This window comes from Saccopteryx bilineata, chromosome 4 (assembly GCF_036850765.1).
Source record: "Saccopteryx bilineata isolate mSacBil1 chromosome 4, mSacBil1_pri_phased_curated, whole genome shotgun sequence".
Classification (NCBI taxonomy): domain Eukaryota; kingdom Metazoa; phylum Chordata; class Mammalia; order Chiroptera; family Emballonuridae; genus Saccopteryx; species Saccopteryx bilineata.
In genome coordinates this window covers 102,647,295-102,670,262 of record NC_089493.1, presented here as the reverse complement: position 1 = coordinate 102,670,262, position 22,968 = coordinate 102,647,295, and the positions used below count along the sequence as shown (strand labels likewise).

Genomic DNA, 22,968 nt, shown 5'->3' with positions numbered 1-22,968 from the left:
CCCGCCCCTTGACTGCAGGTATCAGTCTATCTTGACTTTTTTCACCGACCTCCGTAGGGAGTTGCCTCTGAGACCCAGAGGTTTGGTTTGCCTGCAGTCCAGACAGTTTCTACTGAATCTCCCATGGGGTAGAAGCACCAGTCACAGTCTTGGGACAGTGCAGGAGAAAGCTCCAGCCTCAACACCAGAAAACTAAGTCACTGACACACCCTCTGCTTTCTGGCTTCTCAGAACATCCCAATCTCCACAGTGTGGGGCAAGAGAGATTTCTGAGGGTGGGGCATTGCTTTCCCCAGGCTGGTGTCATATGGGGGCAGGGGTCTGCTCCACCCAAGACAGCAACTACAATATTTGAGAATGATTTAGTACAGGTTTTCCAGTGGCCATCCCCCACAGTGTCTCTCCCTGGACCATCTTCACACTCTCCTCATGTAACTCTAGTCCTCTCAGCCCTCCCTCTGCCAAAGCCCTGGGTAAGTGGCTATGATCAAGATCTTTTATGTGGGCCATTTAAGAAAGAGCCTGCGTCTGAGAGCTCCTGTTATCACCGAAAAGACCTTCCTCCTTTTCATTGCCAAATGCTGTGTGGGCACCTTTTCTAGGATCTGGTGCTCTAGGCTGGGGCACCTGGCCTGGGACTTAGGTCCCTCGCCTCTCAGGGCATACCTCCGGGCCACTGAGAGTCCCTCCGGACCCTCAGCTGCGGCTTGCTCCAGAGATGAGGGCAGCCCTTTTTGTGTCTCTGCTCTTTCTACCAGTCTCGATGTGGCTTCTTCTGTGATCCTTGGTTATGTACTCCTCTTCATTTAATCCAAAGTTGGTTTTTCAAGATGACTGTTCTTAAATTTAGTTGTAATCCAATTTGGTCCTAGAAAGTGGGAGTTGGAACATCTGCCTACTCTGTCACTATCTTGGAATCTTCAAAATACTTAATATTGTTAAGAGGGCAATATTCTCCAAAGCAACCTACAGATTTGATGCAAGCTCTATCAAAAACCAATGGCCTACCTTGGTCAGTTGGCTCAGCAGTAAAGTGTTGGCCTGGTGTGTGAAAGTCCTGGGTTCGATTCTCAGACAGGGCACACAGGAGAGGTGCCCATCTGCTTCTCCACCCTTCCCCCTCTTCTTTCTCCCTACCTCTCTATTCCCCACCCACAGCCAAGACTCCACTGGAGCAAAGAGGGTCCGGGTGCTGAGGATGGCTCCATGGCCTCCACCTCAGGCACTAGAATGGCTCTGGTTGCAACAAAGCAACACCCCAGATGGGCAGAGCATCAGCCCTTGGTGGGCATGCTGGGTGGATCCCAGTCAGGCACATGTGGGAGTGTGTCTGCTTCCCGCTTCTCACTTCAGAAAAATACAAAGACAACAAACCAAAATAAAAAAACAATGGCCTGGCCTGACCTGTGGTGTCAAGAGTAGATGAACTGTTGACCTGGAATGCAGAGGTCGCCCGTTTGAAACCCTGGTCTTACCTAGTCAAGGTACATACATGAAGCAACTACTATGAGTTGATGCTGCCTGCTTCTTTCTCCATCCTCTCTCAAAAATTAATAGATAAAACCTTAAAAAAAAAAAAATCCAAACAACAATGGCCTTTGTTTTGAAGAAATGAAAAACAAAACACTGGCCCTGGCCGGTTGGCTCAGTGGTAGAGGGTCGGCCTGGTGTGCAGAAGTCCTGGGTTCGATTCCCAGCCAGGGCACATAGGAGAAGCGCCCATCTGCTTCTCCACCACTCCCCCTCTCCTTCCTCTCTATCTCTCTCTTCCCCTCCCACAGCGAGGCTCCATTGGAGCAAAGATGACCCGGGCGCTGGGGATGGCTCCTTGGCCTCTGCCCCAGGTGCTGGAGTGGCTCTGGTCGCAACAGAGCAACGCCCTGGAGGGGCAGAGCATCGCCCCCTGGTGGGCAGAGAGTCACCCCCTGGTGGGCGTGCCAGGTGGATCCCGGTCGGGCGCATGCGGGAGTCTGTCAGACTGCCTCTCCCTGTTTCAAGCTTCAGAAAAATACAAAAAAAAAAGGAAAAACAAAACACTAAAATTTATAAGAAATTGCAAAGGATGCTGAATAGCCAAAACAATCTAAAACAGAAAAAGTTGATGTATTGTTACTTCCCAATCTTTTTTTTAAATTATTTTTATTTATTTATTTATTTATAGATTTTATTGATTCATTTTAGAGAGAGAAGGGAGGGAGAAGCAGAAAGCATCAACTCCCATATGTGCCTTGACCAGGGAAGCCCGGGGTTTCGAACCAGCGACCTCAGTGTTCCAGGTCGATGCTTTTACCCACTGCGCCACCGCAGTTCAGGCACGTTACTTCCCAATCTTAAAATGTAAAACAAAACTACAGTAATCAAAACAGGGTGGTACTGGCATAAATATAAACATACAGATCAACAGAAAAAGAGTTCAGAAGTAAACCCATATGTTTATCATCAATTAATTTTTGACAAGGGTATCAAAATCACTGAATGGTCAAAGAATAGTCTCTTCAACAAATGGTGCTGGTAAAACTGGGTCGCCACAAGCAAAAGAATTAAGTAGGACACCTACCTTGCACTATACACAAAAATTAACTCAAACTCAATCAAAGACTTGGGATCTACTATGAAAGATCCAAAACTATAAAAATCTTAGAAAAAACATAAGGTTATATAAATCTTTATGACCTTTGGTTTGGCAACGATTTCTTATATATGACACGAAAATCACAAGCATCAAAAAAACAAAAACAGGCCCTGGCCGGTTGGCTCAGCGGTAGAGCGTCGGCCTGGCGTGCGGGGGACCCGGGTTCGATTCCCGGCCAGGGCACACAGGAGAAGCGCCCATTTGCTTCTCCACCCCCTCCCCCTCCTTCCTCTCTGTCTCTCTCTTCCCCTCCCGCAGCCAAGGCTCCATTGGAGCAGAGATGGCCCGGGCGCTGGGGATGGCTCCTTGGCCTCTGCCCCAGGCGCTAGAGTGGCTCTGGTCGTGGCAGAGCAACGCCCCAGAGGGGCAGAGCATCGCCCCCTGGTGGGCAGAGCCTCGCCCCTGGTGAGCATGCCGGGTGGATCCCGGTCGGGGGCATGTGGGAGTCTGTCTGTCTCTCCCCATTTCCAGCTTCAGAAAAATACAAAATAAAATAAAATAAATAAATAAATAAAAACAAAGGAAAAGTAAATAAACTGAACTGCACAATCAAGGGTGAAAAGACAATCCTGAAAAATGGGAGAAAATATTTGGAAATCATATACCTCATGAGGTCCTAGAATCCATAATATATAAGAAACTTTCAGAAAAGACAAATAACCTAAGGGTCTAGCTAGACATTTCTCCAAAGAAAATATTTAAATAGGCAAAGAACACATAAAACTGTGCTCAACGTTATTAGTCATTAGGGATATGCAAAATGAAAACCACAATAAGTACCATTTGATGCCTACTAAGATGACTTTTTTTTAAAAAAGGAATCAAGTGTTGAAAAGGATATAGAGAAAATGAAACCTTCATACTTTGCTGAAGGAATTGTAAAATGGTACAGCTACTGTGGTAAACAGTTTGGCAGTTGCTCAATACATTAAACACAGAACTACAATATCACCCAGCAATTACACTAAGTACTTAGCCAAAAAAAAAATGAGAACAGGAATTCAAACAAAAACTTATACACAAATGTTCATAACAGAACTATTCACAATAGCTAAATATAAAAACAATTCATTGGTCCATCAACAGATGAATAAGTATATAAAATGTGGTATATTCAGATAATGGAATATTATTTGGCTATAAAAAGCAAGGAAGTACTGATATATGTCAGAAAATAGAGGAATTTCAAAAATATGCTATGTGAAATAAAGCAGATAGAAAAGATTACACATTGAATAAACCCATTTATATGAAATATCCAGAACAGATAAATCCACAGAGACAACAGATTTGTGGATTCTAGGGACACGGGAATAGAGAATGTAGAGCAACTTCCTAATGAGTATGAGTTTTCATTTTGGGGTAATAAAATGTTTTAGAGCTAGACAGAAGTGATGATTGCACAACATTTGAGCGTGCTAAAATATCACTTAATTGTACACTTTAAAATGGTTAATTTTATAAATGTGATCATTACTTCAATAAAAAATGTTAAATGTACACATAACATATGATGCAATGAAAAGAAATACAAGCATATGCCCATAGTCCACATGTCCAAAGTTGCTTTATCTGTAATATCCCAAAACTATAAACAACCTAAATGTTCATCAACTGTCAATGGATAAAACAAACTGTCAACTATCCAAAAAATGAAATACATCTAAAAAAAACTCTTTAAACTGTACTCCTAAAGTGGGTGAATACCATTCAATACAAATTACATTACTAGACAGATGTTTAAGAGTTAACAATTTTCTTCAAAAATAAAGATATTTGTTTAAATTAAAGGAAATACAGCATGTTAGGAGCTTGTAAGTCACTACTGTATCCTGGCAAGAAGAGCTGAAAGGACAATAATGAATACTTGGATGTAAAAGAGAGGTGAAGCCCTGGCTGGTTGGCTCAGCAGTAGAATGTTGGCTGGGCATGTAAAAGTCCCCAGGTTGGATTCTGGTCAGGGCACACAGGAGAAGCAACCATCTGCTTCTCCACCCTTCCCCACCCCTTCTTCCCCTCTTGCAGTCATGGCTCAAATGGTTCAAGCAAGTTGGCCCTGCGCACTGAGGATGGCTCCCTGGCCTCATCTCAGGCACTGAAATAGCTTGGTTGCCAAACAACAAAGCAGTGGCCCCTGATGGGCAAAGCATTGCTCAGAGGTGGGCTTGCTGGGTGGACCCCAGTCAGGGGACATGTAGGAATCTGCCTCACTGCCTCCCCACCTCTCACTTAATTAAAAATAAAAAAAAGAGAAGACAAGATGGCGATGGAGTAGGTGGATGTACCAACTCTCACCTCCCAGAATCAAAGTGGATTACAAACTAATTTTAAGAACCATCATCTGGAAACCAACTTTGGACTAAAAAGGACTCTTCAACCAAGGAACACTGAAGAAGGCACACTGAGACTGGTAGGAAAAGCGGAAACACGGAGAAGGCTGCCCAGCTCCCCAAGTGAACGGCAGCCGGGAGAGACTCACTTGGCGGGAAGTGAGTTTAGCATACAGGGGAGGGTCCTGAGTCCCAGGAACAAAGCCGCAGCCTGCAGCCCCAGAGCCTAGAAGAGGCATATGGGCAGTATTTAGCTGGAAACAAGACAGGATACTGTTTGTGAGAAAGAGTCTGAAATCTCAGACCCAGGATTCTTCTTAAAGGGGCCACGCAGAAAACCTCTCTCACAATCACTCACCTGGGGCTCCGGGGAACAGGGGGAGAGGAAGGGACCGGAGAAGCGGTAAGAGAGTGTAATCTAGGAGGCACAGGGAGAAACATTTTGAGAGATAGCTACCCTAACCCATGGGACGAGTCACTCCCCAAATCTGAAGTGAATATTTCCCCTGGAAACAGCAATAACTGCAAAGGGAAGGACTACCAGCCAAACAAGCTCTCCTGCGGCACTTAGAGCAGAGTCGCTTAGAAGGAGGGAGCTTTCAGAACTATAGTACTGAGTGTTAGGGAATGAATTGCAGCACCCCCACCCACGCTACTGAGGGCTAGCCAGAGGGCGGGAGGCAGGATGCAGAAGTGTTGTTCTATCAGCAAGGGCAGAAGCCAGCTGGCCACCACTGAGGCCCAGTGTGAGCTCAGTCTTGCCCGGCTGGGGACATACAAAAGTGGTCAAGCCCAGCTGCGGGCGACCTACAATCCAGCCTGCGGGTAAAAGTCAGGAGCCCCAGAAGGGGTGAGACCAACCCTTGAGCAAGGGTGCAGGAGCACAGCCTTGCCCCGCCCCTGGAACCAAGGCTTGGAGCCTGACTTGGGAGCCGGCTCCTCCTACGGGGATGGAGCCAATAGCCCAGAACAGACAGAATCCCGCTACTGAGCATGGGCACACAGTTCTGCCCAGCCTGTGGAGCTAAGGCTAGCAGCCCTGCCATGAGCAGGCTCCTCCTGCAGGGGTGGGGGAAAAGCCAGAAATCAGGTGGAGACCCGCAGCTGAGCAAAGGTGCTCACCCCTGCGCTCAGGGCAGAGCAAAACGCCACCCGCGAGGGCAGGGCGAAGGTGAAGGCCACCCAGGCTTCTACACCCGAGCACGTGATCATAGTCACTCCTGTGAAGGAGAAGTGGAAAACACAGCAACAGCCCCAGTGGGCAGGCACCAGCAACAACCATAACCAAACACCATAGGCAACAACAGCAGAGGGTGTGGCAGGCCTGCAGACAGACCACACCTAGGGAACACAGAGGCCACACCCAGTGGACTCCGGTGACCAAAACCTTCTTTTACACAAAGAAGAGAAGGCAGAGAAATGCAACACAAATGAATCAAGAAAAATCCCCAGAAAAGGGTATGAATTAGTCAGATATAACCAAATTACCAGATGCAGAGTTTAAAATAACGATTGTTGGGATGCTCAAAGATATTAGAACAACAATAGATGGTCATTACGAACACTTAAAGAGATAGCAAATATAAAAAAGGACATTGAGATAATAAAAAAGAATCAGTCAGAAATGACAAATACAATATCAGAAATGAAGAACACAATGGAAGGAATTAAAAGCAGGATGGATGAAGCTGAGAATCAAATCAGCGAGATACTCGAGGACAAGATAAATGAAGGCACAGAAGCAGAGCAAAAAAAAGAAAAGAGACTCAAAAAGTCTGAGGAAACTCTAAGAGAGCTCTGTGACAACATGAAGAAAAATAACATCCGCATCATAGGGGCTCCTGAAGAAGAAGAGAAAGAATAAGGGATAGAGACTTTGTTGAAACATATCATAGCTGAAAACTTCCCTCAATTAAGGCAGGAAAATGTCTCACAAGATCAAGAAGCTCAGAGAACTTCATTAAAGAGAAACCCAAAGAAATCTACACCAAGACACGTAATAATTAAAATACCGAAGCTAAGTGATAAGGAGAAAATATTAAAAGCTGCTAGAGAAAAAGACTATCACCTACAAAGGAGCCCCCATAAGGATGACTTCCGACTTCTCAACAGAAACACTTGAGGCCAGAAGGGAATGGCAAGAAATATTCAAAGTATTGCAGAACAAGAGCCTACAACCAAGACTACTTTATCCAGCAAGGCTACCATTTAAAATTGAAGGAGAAATAAACAACTCAAGGAATTCACTACAACCAAACAAAGGCTGCAAGAAATGCTAAGGGGCCTGTTGTAAAAGATCAAAGGAGAAAAAGAATATAGAAAAAGAGGAATACAATTTTAAAGAATAAAATGGCAATAAACAATTACATATCAATAATAACCTTAAATGTAAATGGATTGAATGATCCGATCAAGAGACATAGGGTAACTGCATGGATAAGAAAACAGGACCAATACATATGCTGTCTACAAGAGACACACCTTAAAACAAAAGATGCACATAGACTGAAGATAAATGGATGAAAAAAAATATTTCATGCAAATGGAAATGAAAAAAAAGCTAGGGTAGCAATACTTATTCAGACAAAATGGACTTTAAAACAAAGGCTATAGTAAGGGATAAAGAAGGTCACTAAATAATGATAAAGGGAGCAATCCAACAGGAACATATAATCGTTATAAATATCTTCACACCTAATATAGGAGCACCTAAATATATAAAGCAGACTTTGATGGATATAAAGGGCGAGATCAACAACAATATTATAATAGTAGGGGATTTCAATAGCCCACTAACATCACTAGACAGATCCTCAAGAAAGAAAATTAACAAAGAAATAGCAGACTTAAAGGACACACTAGATCAACTCGATTTAATAGATATCTTCTGAACCTTTAACCCTAAAACAGAAGAATATACATTCTTTTCAAGAGCTCATGGTACATTCTCTAGGAGAGACCACATGTTAGGGCACAAAAGCGGTCTCCACAATATTAAGAAGATTGACATCATATCGAGCACTTTGGATCACAATGACATGAAAATAGAAATCAACCACAATAGAAAAACTGAAAAATACTCAAACACTTGGAAACTAGATAGCATGTTATTAAATAACAAATGGATTAACAATGATATCAAAGAAGAAATTTAAAAATTCCTAGAAACAAATGATAACGAGCATGTATCAACTCAAAATTTATGGGACACAGCAAAAGCAGTTCAGAGAGGTATGTTCATAGCATTACAGGCATACCTTAAAGAAGCTAGAAAAAGCTCAAATACACAACTTGATCCTGCATCTAAAAGAACTAGAAAAAAAACGGCAGGTAAAGCCCAGAGCACTATAGTAGAAGGAAGGAAATATTAAGATCAGAGCAGAAATAAATGACATAGAGGCTAAAAAAACAATACACAGGATCAATGAAACCAGGAGCTGGTTCTTTGAAAAGGTAAATAAGATCGATGAACCTTTAACCAGACTCACCAAGAAAAAAAGAGAGAGGACTCAAATAAATAAAATTAGAAATGAGAGTGGAGAAATAACAACTGGCACAACAGAAATACAAAATATTGTAAGGAAATACTATGAAGAACTGTACGCAAAAAACTAGACAGTCTAGATCAGGGGTCTCAAACTCGGGCCCGCGGGCCGCATGCGGCCCGCCCACCAATTTTGTGCAGCCCGCAGACTGGCCCGCAGACTAATCCACGAAGTTTGATTAGTCTGCGGGCCGCACAAAATTGGTGGGCGGGCCGCGAGTTTGAGACCCCTGATCTAGATGAAATGGACAAATTCCTTGAAATATATAATCTTCCAAAAATTACTCTGGAAGACTCAGAAAATCTCAACAGACCGATTACAACAAATGAGATTAAAACAGTTATCAAAAAATTCCCATAAAAGAAAAGTCCTGGGCCTGATGGTTTCACAAGTGAATTGTACCAAATATTCAAAGAAGAACTAACTCCTACCCTTCTCAAGCTATTTCAAAAATTCAAGATGAAGTAAGACTTCCAAGCTCCTTTTATGAGGCGAGTATAATTCTGATTCCAAAACCAGGCAAAGACAACACAAAGAAAGAAAATTATAGGCCAATATCCCTGATGAATTTAGATGCTAAAATCCTCAAGAAAATATTAGCAAACCAGATCCAGCAATATATGAAGAAAATCATACATCATGATCAAGTGGGATTTATTCTGGGGAGGCAAGGCTGGTACAATATTCGCAAATCAATCAATGTGACTCATCACATAAACAAAAGGAAGGAGAAAAACCATATGATAATTTCAATAGACGCAGAAAAAGCATTTGATAAAATCCAGCACCCATTCATGATCAAAACTCTCAGCAAAGTGGGAATACAGGGAACATATCTCAACATGATAAAGGCCATCTATGACAAACCCACAGCCAATATCATACTCAATGGGCAAAAATTAAAAGCAATCCCCTTAAGATCAGGAACAAGGCAGGGGTGCCCCCTTTCACCACTCTTATTCAACATAGTTCTGGAAGTCCTAGCCACAGCAATCAGACAAGAAAAAAATAAAATAAAAGGCAGCCAAATTGGAAAAGAATAAATAAAACTATCATTATTTGCAGATGATATGATATTGTATATAGAAAACCCTAACGTCACAGTGAAAAAACTACTGGACCTGATAAATGAATTCAGCAAGGTGGCAGGATATGAAATTAATACTCAGAAATCAGAGGCATTTTTATACACTAACTGTCAGAAAGAGAAATTAAGGAAGCAATCCCCTTCACCACTGCAACAAAAAAAATAAAATACCTAGGAATAAATTTAACCAGGGAGATTAAGGACTTGTACTCAGAAAATTATAAACCATTGATAAAAGAAATCAGGGAAGAAACATACAAGTGGAAGCATATATCGTGCTCATGATTAAGAAGAATAAACATCATTAAAATGTCTATATTACCCAAAGCAGTTTATAAATTCAATGCAATCCCAATTAAAATACCAATGACTTACTTCAAATATATAGAACACATATTCCAAAAATTTATACGAAACCAAAAGAGAACATGAATAGCCTCAGCAATCTTGAAAAGGAAGAATAAAGTGGGAGGTATCATACTTCCGAATATCAAGTTATACTACAAGGCACTGTACTCAAAATAGCCTGGTACTGGCATAAGAACAGGCATATAGATCAATGGAACAGAACTGAGAACCCAGAAATAAACCCACACCTTTATGGACAACTGATATTTGACAAAAGAGGTAAGAGCGTACATTGGAGTAAAGTCAGCCTCTTCAACAAATGGTATTGGGAAAACTGGACAGCTACCTGCAAAAAATGAAACTAGACCACCAACTTACACCATTCACAAAAATAAACTGAAAATGGATAAAAGACTTAAATGTAAGCCATAAAACCATAAGCATCTTAGAAGAAAACATAGGCAGTAAGCTCTCTGACATCTCTCGCAGCAATATATTTGCTGATTTGACTTCACAGGTAAGTGAAATAAAAGACAGGATAAACAAATGGGACTATTATCAAACTAAAAAGCTTTTGCACAGCTAAAGACAATAAAAACAGAATATATAGACAAACTATACAATGGGAGGATATATTTGACAATACTTCTGATAAGGGGTTAATAACCAAAATTTGTAAAGAACTTGTAAAACTCAATACCAGGAAGACAAACAATCCAATCAAAAAATGGGCAAAAGAAATGAATAGACACTTCTCCAAAGAGAACATACAGATGGCCAATACGCATATGAAAAAATGCTCAACATCACTAATTATTAGAGAAATGCAAATTAAAGCGACAATGAGATATCACCTCACACCAGTCAGAATGGCGCTCATCAATAAAACAACACAGAATAATTGCTGGTGAGGATGTGGAGAAAAGGGAACCCTCTGGCACTGCTGGTGGAAATGCAGACTGGTGCAGCCACTGTGGAAAACAGTATGGAGAATCCTCAAAAAATTAATAATCGAACTGCCTTTTGACCCAGCTATACCACTTTTAGGAATATACCCCAAGAACACCAGAGCACTGTTTCAAAAGGAGAAATGCATCCCCATGTTTATGGCAGCATTGTTCACAATAGCGAAGATCTGGAAACAGCCCAAGTGTCCGTTAGTGAACAAGTGGATTAAATAGCTTTTTTGGTACATATATACCATGGAATACTACTCAGCCATAAGAAATGATGACATTGAGTCATTTACAACAACATGGATGGACCTTGATAACATTATACTGAGCGAAATAAGTAAATCAGAAAAAATGAAGAAGTATATGATTCCATACATAGGTGGGACATAAAAATGAGACTCAGAGACATGGACAAGAGTGTGGGGGTTACAGGGTGGGGGGGGGAGAGGGAGAGGGTTGGGGGAGGAGACAAGCACAAAGAAAACCAGTTAGAAGGTGACGGAAGACAATTGGACTTTGGGTGATGGGAATGCAGCATAATCCAATGTCAAAATAACCTCAAGATGTTTTTTCTGAACATATGTATCCTGATTTATCAATGTCACCCAATCAAAATTAATTTAAAAAATAAAGAAAGAGAGAGGGGTGGCCACATGGCATACCAATGTGCCCAGGACTGGAGAGACAGGTGAATACTAGGAATCATAGCTTACCTGAATAAAGAAGTATCAGCTGAAATGGCTGTGGGATCCAGTGCTTGGCTGGAATACCTGAGCTACAATGGACCAGTTGCTGGAGGCTTAGTAGAGACAACTGTGAGATTTTAAATCTCCTGAAGGACCCATCACTGGCCCTCTCACAATATTGTGAGATTTACCACCTGGAATGTGAGGAAGAACACACAGTAAATATCAGAGAAAAATCTTGTGATTTCATCAGAGGGAGAAAAAAGTACCATTCTGAAATACACTAAAGCAATCTATCTTTCATAATAAGGCCTGTCTTCAGGAAAACCAGTTAGGCAGAACCTCAACTGCTGGGGTACTATCAAAGCCTAAATGACCTGGGTAAAGAAATACCCAACTCTAGCCCACTCTAGGCATCCTGACCCACACAATGGTGGAGAAAAGAAATTGAGAAATATTTGTAAAGTTCATAGTCCAGGGGCACAGGTTTGTGAAAAGACTGAGACCTCATCATAGAGCTATAGAACACGTCCCATTCCCCCACACCTTACTACCATATTACTTAGCCTATTTACAGCATGTCAGCTATCAATAAGATTTTATAAGGCATGCCAAATGGCAAAAAACACAACTTAGAAAGAGCAAGCATCAGAACCAGATATAGCAATATGTTGAAACTTTATTAAATGAGGAATATGAAATAACTATGATTAAATATGTAAGGGTTCTAATGGATAAAGCAGGCAGTATACAAGAACAGATGGGCAATGTAAGCAGAGTTGGAAATCCTATTAAAGCACCAAAAGTAAATGCCAAAGAGAAAAAAAAACAACAAAAAACAGACTATAACATATATGTAGAATATATTTAATGAGATTACTAGTAGACTCAAGAAAAAGCTGCTGAGTTTGAAGACATCTTAATAGAAACTTTAAAAAAACTTAGAAGACTAAAAACAAATCAGAACAGAAACCGAACACTGTAGGAGAACTATAGGTGTAACATACACATTTTGGGGATGCCAGAAGGAAAAGAGAAAGGAACAGAAGAAATATTTGAAACAATAACAAATTAAAGTCAGACAGCAAACCACATATCCAAGAAGTTAAGAGAACTCCATAGAGCCTCTCTCCTTCAGGCACTAAAATAGCTCAGGTGCAAGCATAGCACCAGATGGGCAGAGCATTAGCCCCAGACAGGGATTGCCAGGTGAAGCCCAGTCAGGGTGCATGAAGGAATCTATCTCCCCTCCTCTCACTTGGAAAAAGAAGAAAAATAAAAAAAAATAATAAAAAAAAGAAAAATATAGGTCAGAAATAAAAATCTACATAAAGAAATGAAAACCATCAAAAAAGGAATAAGTGTAGGTAAAATAAAAACTTATTTTTCTTGATCTAACAGGTAACAATTTGTTCAAAATAACAATAGCTGCCCAGGCCAGATGTTGGTTGGAGCATCAGACAGAAGTGCAGAGGTTGCTGGTTCAATCCTTGGCCAGGGCACATACAGGAACAGATTGATGTTCTTGTCTTTCTCTCCCTCCCTCCCTTTTTCTCTGACTAAAATCAATTAAAAAAAAAACAAACCCCAAAACCCAGCAACAATATATTTGGTTATGTATTAGTTGTAAATGTATATTGCACTCCAGGGCAACCACTAAAAAGAGGTTTAAAAAAAGGATAACTGATATCCTAAGAAAAAGTAGAAAATAAAATCATATTAACTGCTCAATTAAAAAATTACAGAAGGCAGACAAAAAGGAGGAACAAAGAACAAGGCAACAAACAGAAAACAGTAACACATAGCAAATATAATTCCAATTATATCAATAATTACTTTGAGCCTGACCAGGAGGTGGCGCAGTAAATAGAACGTCGGACTGGAATGCATAAGACCCAGGTTCAAAACCCCAGGGTCAAAGGCTTGAGCATGGGATCACAGACATGACCCCATGGTTGCTGGCTTGAGCCCAAAGGTCACTGGTTTGAACCCAAGGTCACTGGCTTCACTCACTTTGCTGTAACCCCCCCCCCCCCAGGCACAAATGAGAAAGCAGTCAGTGAAGAGCTAAGGTGCCTCAACAAATAATTGATGCTTCTCATTTCTCTCCTTCCTGTCTGTCCCTAGCTCTCCTCTGTTTCTCTTTCTGTGCCATAAAAAAAAAAAAATTACTTTGATGTTAATGGTCTAAATCAGGGGTCCCAAAAGCTTTTACAAAGGGGGCCAGTTCACTGTCCCTCAGACCGTTGGAGGGCCGCCACATACAGTGCTCCTCTCACTGACCACCAATGAAAGAGGTGCCCCTTCCGGAAGTGCAGCAGGGGGCTGGATAAATGATCTCAGGGGGCTGCATGTGGCCTGCAGGCTGTAGTTTGGGGACGCCTGGTCTAACTGTACCAATTAAAAGACCGATTTGTCAGAGTGGGTCAGAAAAGTCAGACCCAATTATATGTTAACTACAAGAAATCCACTTTAAATATCAATTTATTTTTAAAAGTAAATGGGTAGAGGAAAATATATCATGCTAAACTAATCAAAAGAAAGCAAGAAAAGCTATATTAACTTCACACAGAACAGACTTCAAAGTAAGAAAGCAGGCCCTGGCCAGTTGGCTCAGTGGTAGAGCATCGGTTTGGCATGCAGGAGTCCCGGGTTCGATTCCCGACCAGGGCACACAGGAGAGGCGCCCATCTGCTTCAACCCCTCCCCTTCTCCTTCCTCTTTCTCTCTCTCTCTCTCTCTTCCCCTCTCGCAGCCAAGGCTCCATTGGAGCAAAGTTGGCCCGGGCGCTGAGGATGGCTCCATGGCCTCTGCCTCAGGCGCTAGAATGGTTCTGGTTGCAACAGAGCAACGGCCCAGATGGGCAGAGCATCGCCCCCTGGTGGGCGTGCCAGGTGGATCCTGGTCTGGCGCATGCGGGAGTCTGTCTGACTGCCTCCCCATTTCCAACTTCAAAAAAATACCAAAAAATAAATAATAATAATAATAATAATATATATATGTGTGTGTGTGTGTGTGTGTGTATATACACACACACACACACACACACACACACACACACATATATATATTTGAAGCACTGGTGGTGCAGTGGATCAAGCTTCGACCTGGAATGCTGAGATCGCCGGTTAGAAGCCCTGGGCTTGCCTGGTCAAGGCACATACAAACAGCAGGCAAGCAATGGACAACTAAAGTGAAACAACTATGAATTGATACTTCTCACTCCCCCCTCCTCTCTGTAAAATCAATAAATAAAATCTTAAAAAAAAAAACAAAGTAAGAAAGCTTATTTGAGATAAATAAGGGCATTATGTAATGATAACAGGGTCAATACTCCAAGAAGGTATAATAATACTTAACATGTATGCGCCTACCAACAGAGTATTCAACTTTGTGAGGCAAAAACTAGAAAAATTGCAAAGAAAAACTGATAAATCCACAACCATAGTTAGAAACTTCAACACCTCTCCATCAGAAATGGATAAATCTAACAGGCAAAACATCAGTAAGGGCACAGTTGAATACATCATCAATTAAGTAGATATAATGCACTACTTCATTCAACAACAGAATACACATTCTTCTCAAGCTTACATGGTATATTAACCTAGACAGACCACAGATGATTTTTTTTTTTTTTTTTTACAGGGACAGAGAGAGAGTCAGAGAGAGGGATAGATAGGAATGGAAAGAGATGAGAAGCATCATTCATCAGTTTTTTATTGCAACACCTTAGCTGTTCATTGATTGCTTTCTCGTATGTGCCTTGACCGCAGGCCTTCAGCAGACCGAGTAACCCCTTGCTCGAGCCAGCGACCTTGGGTCCAAGCTGGTGAGCTTTTGCTCAAACCAGATGAGCCCGTGCTCAAGCTGGTGACCTTGGGGTCTCGAACCTGGGTCCTTCCACATCCCAGTCCGACACTCTATTTACTGTGCCACCGCCTGGTCAGGCACAGACCACAGATCTTAACAAAAGTTGTTTTTTTTTCCCACTGATTTAAGAGGAAGGAAGGGAGGAAAGGGAGAGGGAGGGAGATAAGGAGAGAGAGAGGAAGAGATGGATTGGGGAAGAGAGAGGGAGGGGCAGAGAGAGAGGGCGGAAAGAGAGGGAGAGGAGAAAGAAGGAGAAGAGAGAGGTGAGAGAGGGGGAGAGAAAAAGGGGAGAGAGAGTAGAGAGAGAGGGGGAAAAAGAGATAGAAAGAGAGAAGAATCAACTTGCTGTTCTGATTAATTTTGCATGCATTGATTTCTTTTCATCTGTTCCCTGACAGAATGGGCAACCTCAGCACTCTGGGATGATTCTCTATTCACTGCACTACCAGCCAGAGCCAGACCTTAACAAATTTAAAAGAAGAGAATACATGACTGACCAGGTGGTGGCACAGTGGATAAAGTGTCGGACTGGGACGCAGAGGACCCTGGTTCGAAACCCCAAGGTCACCGGCTTGAGCGCAGGCTCACTGGGCTTGAGCGTGGGGTCGTTGGTTTGAGCGTGGGATCATAAACATGACCCAATGGTCACTGGCTTGAGCCCAAAAGGTCACTGGCTTGAGCAAGGAGTCACTCACTCTGCTGTAGCCCCAACGTCAAGGCACATATGAGAAGCAGTCAATGAACAACTAAGGTGCTGCAATGAAGAATTGATGCCTCTCACCTCTCTCCTTCCTGTCTTTCTGTCTGTATCTGTCCCTCTCTCTGTAGATCTCTGTCTCAACAAAACAAAAAAGAAAAAAAAGAAAGAAAGAAAAGAAATAATACAATGTCTGCTCTCAGACCACAATGGAATTAAACTAGAGATAAGTAATAGAAAGATAACTGGAAAATCCCAAAATGCATAAAGATTAAACACACTTTTAAATAACACAAGGGTCATAGAAGAAATTTCAAGTGATAATACAAAGTATTTTGAATTAAGTGAAAATAAAAACATAACATATCAAAATTTGGGGGATGCTGTGACAGCAGTGCTCAGAGGGAAATTTATAGCACCGAATATATATATTAAAAAAGATACAAGTATACTGCTCGCAAAAATTAGGGGATATTTTATTGCTTCATATTCCTTTTGAAATATCCCCTAATATTTGTGAGTAGTATATATAACAGTCTGGAAAAGGCAAAAAACAATGGAGACAGTAAAAAGATCAGTGGTTGTGAGAAAAGAAGGAAGAAATGATGGAGCACAGAGGAATTTTGTAACAGTGAAAATATTCTGTATGATACCATGATGGATACATGTCATTACATTTTTATACAATCCCAATGAATATACAACAGCAAGGGTGAACCATAATTAAACTATGGACTTTGGGAGATTATTGTGTCGATGTAGGTTCATTAACTGAAACAAATATACCACTCTAGTGGGAGATGTTGACAAACTATATATAATGAGAGTCTATGCATGTGCAAGGACAAGAGATACATGGGAATTCTCTATTCCCCTCAATTTTGCTGTAAACTTTTAATTGCTCTTTAAATTATAGTCTTAACAGAAAAAAAGAAAAAGAAAAACAAGAAAGTTACAAGTTTATATTGACTAATTTTATAACTAGTCCTTAGGAAACACATTCCCCACCCTCTTCCTCTGCATATCAGCTCCCTATGCACACTGCTCGTTTTTCTTCATGAGTCCATTGTTATCTCAGCATATGAAAACTTTTCTAGCTTGGCTCCCAATAGTCTTGGTATCCCAACTCCAAATTCAAGAGAAATAATGTGAATGGTCGAGTCCACATCAGATATTCAGCTGTTATTTAAATACCTGGTACAACTTTGGCTGGAGATGGTGTGTGGAATAGAAGCATCCTTAGACCAACCCCTATCCACTAGTCCTTAGGATGATGTCCCTACATTGTCCCACAGGTTTTTAAAGAAAGTCTGTGGGGCCCTGGCCAGGAGGTTCAGTGAATAAAGCATTCTCCTGGCGCACCAAGGTCATACGTTCAATCCCCAGCAAGAGTCAGAGCAAGAACGAGAAACAATTGAGTATACATCTAAAGGGAACTAAGTGGAATCACAAATTGATGCTTCTCTCTCCCTCTCCCTTCCACATGCATGCTCTCTCTCAATCAATGGAAAAATTAAAAGAAGAAAAAAGGTTGCAGGCAACGTCAGGTAACAGCTTTAACTGCTTTAACTGTTCAAACTAAAAAGGAAGGCTAACCTGTTTTTCAATTCCTCAATATTTTAATTTAAAACTGATGCAGAAATGAACATTCATGTACAAACAAGGCTTTCTATTTATAAAGTTAATTTTTAAATTACACTACATGTTATTCGTATAATGAAAAGACCACTGCACTAAGAGGAAATTAAGTTTAAAAAAATGTTTTAAGTTACTAGATAGATTTTTTGATGCCTCAGTTTCATCTGAATATAGAGATAATAAAATGGCTGTAAGGACTAGTGTGAAAATATGTATAAAGCATTTGGAGTTCTGTGAATGTTCATAAACATTGCTCAAAATTTTTTTCCCACTTGAAATGTCTTCTGAAACAGTGATTTCAATGCTTACTTTTCCATATTTGTGAAATTTACAAACCAGATGATATGACTAAAATCCCTCTAATAAAACACACAGAATTACATTCTTTCAGTATTAACAAGACACAACATGTTAACTCCTTAAAATAAGCACTCAAAGTTTGAGCATAAGGAGTCACTGTTCTCCATCAAGAATTTGCAGATATAAAGACAGAGGACAACAGCTCTTGGTACAGTGTTACAATGTTTACAACTAAACTGCACAGGAGGAAGAAGCACTCTGCCTGGGGAAATCTAGGAAGGTACTGAAACTTGCTGGGTAAAATTTGAAGGTGAAATAAAAAAGGTCAATGACTATGATAAAAAAAAAAGAGAATAGATTTGAAGAATTTTAGTATAGCTAAAACATCAGAAGTTGGAAAAGGGTGTTGGAATATTATGAAGACGACGCTTGGAAACAGAGGTTGGAACCACATTGAGAACGCTTTGTAAAAAACAGCTAGGAAATATAAATTTTATATGGTAGGCAACAGGAAGCCATCAGAAACTTTTGTGGAGCAAAATTTAGGTCAGACTGCAGAAAAGGGCAAAAAGCATTACTTATTAAAAAAGTCATAAACTTCCAATTAAATCTAGTTTCTGAGCCCACTTCAAACCTCTTATTAGTTGTGTGAAAATAAATTACTGAACCCCTCTTAGCTTCAGTTTTATCTGAAAGTAGTGTTACTGGTGAAGATTGAGATAATAATGTCTGTAATGTGGTTTGTACAATGCTTAATAGGAGATATATGTATCATTTACTATGTGCCACATACTATTCTAAGATGTGTGTATGTATTGCCTTATTTGATTCTCACAATAATCCTACAAGGTAGGTTTGCTATTATCCCCATTATACAGCTGAGGGAATTAAACCACAGGAAAGTTAAATAGCTTTCTCAGGGTCAAACAGCTACCAAGAGGTAGAGGTGGTACTGGCTTTAGTTCTATGCCATTAACCAATGTATTATAGTATAAAACCTCTTTAGAAAAGATCAAGTCAGTGCTTTTGAAACTCTGGCCAAATTTTCTAACTTTCTAAAATACAGATTCCTCAACCCCATCCTCCAGCGGGGTACACTGAGATTTGAAGTGCAGAAATCAGCACATAAACCCTTCAAGGTATCCTGTATGAAATTAAATTTGAAACTCATTGATTTGATTTAGGTAGACAGAGCAAAAACCCAATGGAAAGAATTCAGGTAAGAAAAAGAAACAGATTAACTTTAAAAAAAAAAATAACCATTTGTAGGCAGCTTAAACAAAAGGAGCATAATAGTTGCCTACAATTCTTAGGAAAGGATCAGCTAATGTCTCTGTTATACAGTCTTACACAAAATGTTTAAATCAAAGATCATCAATACTTAATATTTAAATCAATTTCTCCTGGCTAATAATGAAACAAAAAATCATTAGCAGGAATGGGAAACAGGGAGTAGGAGGCAATGAATGAAGGAATGTTTATTCTGAATATTATTACGGTCTTACTTTTTAAGAGCTATTTATACACTGACAAGTTATGTTACCTGGTGTTAAAATCATAAACGAACAAAATATCTATTCTTATAAAGCAAGACAAAATTAGTCTGAGTTTTCAATATATAAAGTTTCTATACATTTAAAGCACTCATTTATAATCACATTTAGGATACACATTTAAACTATACTGCTCACAAAAATTAGGGGATATTTCAAAATGAGTATCAAGCGATAAAAAAAGCATTTGACTTTTTTTATTAAACAAGAACATCAGAAAAGCAAACAAGTCAAAGAAAATTGTTCAATTATGCAAATGAAATGCAAAACCAACTTTTATATCATTGGTGAAAATGCACTATGGCTGAAAGTAGTGGGAGTATCTGCACATTCCCTGATCCCCTAATTTTTGAAAGCAGTATTTCAGAAGGCCTGACTGCAATGGGGTTAGACAGAGTTGAAATTTTAGGTAGTTCATCACTAAAAATAAGTGAAACAAAACCCACCAAAAACCCAAAACAAAGAAAACACTATGCTGGAAATATGAGTCGAGTATTTCCAAAATGACTCCACAATAACCCACTTGGTCAATGAATAAGGGTGAGCGGCAGATCTGTGGAACTAACTAAACCTTATCCCTATTATTAGGAAACTAAGACCCTTGTGAAGTCACTGCTGTAACTATAGCCAGTTTAAATGAGCAAGAGTCTTGGATTTTTGCGGTGCATGAAAATGTCAAGCTTGAAAGAAAAGTATCCGGGTTTTAAACACAAAGGATACTCAGATTTCAGTTTAAATCCCTGCCAGGCATTTCAAAGACTGTCACTTCCCTGCGGTCAAGTATAATAAAGACTACTACGGGTATCCCGCTCAGGAAGAACGCGGAGCTACGTCGAGCATCTCTACATTCTAAACCTATCCCCAATCTCTCATCTTTAATAAAGGAAGATTCTAACCTTCCATCTTTAATAAAGAAAGATTCTTTCACGTGTGCTAATCCTTTCGCAATTAGATGTAACTATTGTCGACGCTTCAGCATTCGAACTGAATTGGCGGAAATGCTAAACTGCAATTACCAGAAAATCAGAGTAAGAAAAAAAAAGTCAGAGATGAAACAAGGTTTAGCCTCCGAACTGTGGGGCCTCGGAAACCTCAATACTATCACAACTGGCTTGTGTACGCCCACCGCCGGGAGCGCCCCGACTTCTCCGGCCCCGCCGCGCGACAAACCCCAAAGGCAGTCCGAGGCCCCCGCTGCATTGCTCCGTCTTCCGAACGCGACGGTCCCGCTTCTGTCCCTGGAACACTCCGTTTCTTCTCTCTCCCCTGCCACTCACCAGGACGAAGCAGAAGTTCCAGAACGCCCGCCTCACTTTTCAATTCTCGAGGGGAAACATCCCACCAAACGGCCTGCAGGTTTCAAATATTCCACTTCCGCCGCAACCCGGAAATGCCTCTCAGCCCCGCCCCTAAAGGGCGGAGCCCGCGGCGACCGGGAAGGCGGTCAGTGTTTTAGCCGCGGGGTGTTATGCCGACCGGGTTTCCTCGCTTGTTTCTTTGGTCTCGCTCCCTACTTAAATTCACAGCCTAGTCTGGGCGCGAGGCGGTGTTTCTGCCTGTGGCTTTTGAGAGAAGCCCGATGCTTTAGAAACGGACTGAGACGTGAAGACTCCTTTTTTCAGGGAATGGAGAGAGTAAAGCTGTAATGGAGCCCGGAAGTTTTTAACCCATCCTCTAACCCTCGCGGTAAGGACTGCGAGAGCGAGAAGTAAACAGACCCCTCCCAAACTTAGCACGCGGTTTCCCTGGGTCTCTTCGTCCTAACCTGGAGAGGCAGTACTTTGATCCTCTTTCCCTCCAGTTTTTGAGGAAGTCAAAAAGCCCAGTGTAGTAATCAGCCTTCTGCCACAAATTGAAAATAAGTTGTAAGACCAGTACTGGTCCCAAGTAAAGTATTTGAGAGTGTGTTAAAAAGCTACTTTTTTGTTTCTTCTGACGAGATCATTTCACAAGATAATTACGTAGATGCCCTGTGAGATTCTTTGGACAACTGTCATTTCCTTTACCAAAGACTGCACAATATATTCTTAGCCAAACGTCCCAAGCTTCTGAAGGAATACACGGAAAAACTAAGAAAAGAAAGGAACGACTGAACATGTTCTTAGATTTAAAAAGAAAAAAACTAAACACTGATCTTGATGTTGCCACCAGTTCATCTTCACATCTGACAGCATTGATTTACCTAAACTGACCGGTTCAAACCAGGTCATGATAAAACAGTTTCTGCCTCCATCAAAAATGCAATTTGAAATATTCAGGAGATTTCTGGCAATTTGTTTTACAGATAATCTGACACAAGGAGGTATGAAGCTATTACCTGGTATACTGTTTTTAGCAGTGGAAAATAGGAAATAATCTGAATGTTTATCAATAAAGAAATGATTACGTTTTTATTTTAGGATCTGATATACTGACACTGTGCAGGCACTAAAAAAAATTAAGTAGATCAGTACGTAATCAAATGAAAAAATGAAAAAAATATCAGCTTTAGGAGGACTATATACAGCCTACTTCTTTGAAAGTATGTGTATGGCATGCAAAGTTTCTGGATAGATTCATAAACTGTATAACGTTATCTCTGGGAGTCAGGTAAATGAGGATTGGAAGAGACTTTCAACCTTTTGCAATTATAACCGGTTGAATTTTTCAAATAATAAGCATGTTTACTCTTGCAGTTTTAATTGTTTTATTTTTAAATATTGCTAGAAATTGAGTATATTGTAGATACAGATTCAGGTTTAATACATGAATAGTGTTTGGATAGTCTGTGTCCATTCATTTCATTGATTCATTCAACAATTATATAGTGATGTTTGACCACATATTTTATCATTCATGATATAATACACTATTTAATGTCCCACATTCTTAATATGGCCCCATTAAATATATTGTTTCTTCATGCTCCTTGAAGGCAGGAACTGACATATTTTTCTATGTCTTTCCTAATTCTTGATAACTGCCCACCATTAACTTTCATTCATCACAGAAATTAAATTCTCAAGTTATCTGCAAGCTAAAGTTAAATATACTCAAATTGTCCTTGAAAGCCCCCAAAATAATAAAAAAAATATATAGTATATTTAATCTATAATCTTTATAGAATTTGTTATGGCAAATGGTACAAGATAGAGGCCTCACTATCTTCCATATAAAGAGCTAGTCATTGCCATTTATTAAGTTAGGAGTGACCCATCTTTCTCTTATTAAACTGAAATGTCACGTTTTTAATATGTTAATATATTAATAAATTAATACATAAAATATATTTGCCAGTTAAAGTTAAATATATTTATATGTAAATATATAAAACATGGTGGGTC

At 40.4% G+C, this 22,968-nt stretch overlaps 1 protein-coding gene across 1 annotated transcript in view; it reads right to left on the bottom strand.

Moving 5' to 3' along the window:
* The window catches only part of G2E3 (G2/M-phase specific E3 ubiquitin protein ligase), an 87,895-nt gene extending 66,757 nt beyond the window's left edge, over nt 1–21,138 (bottom strand). Inside the window, exons 1-2 of the mRNA XM_066277649.1 lie at nt 20,923–21,138; nt 11,612–11,778 (exon numbers count right to left, since the gene is read on the bottom strand). The gene's annotated coding sequence lies outside the window, so the exon portion shown is untranslated. The remainder of the gene's footprint in view (nt 1–11,611; nt 11,779–20,922) is intronic.
* Between the last annotated feature and the right edge of the window lie 1,830 nt (nt 21,139–22,968).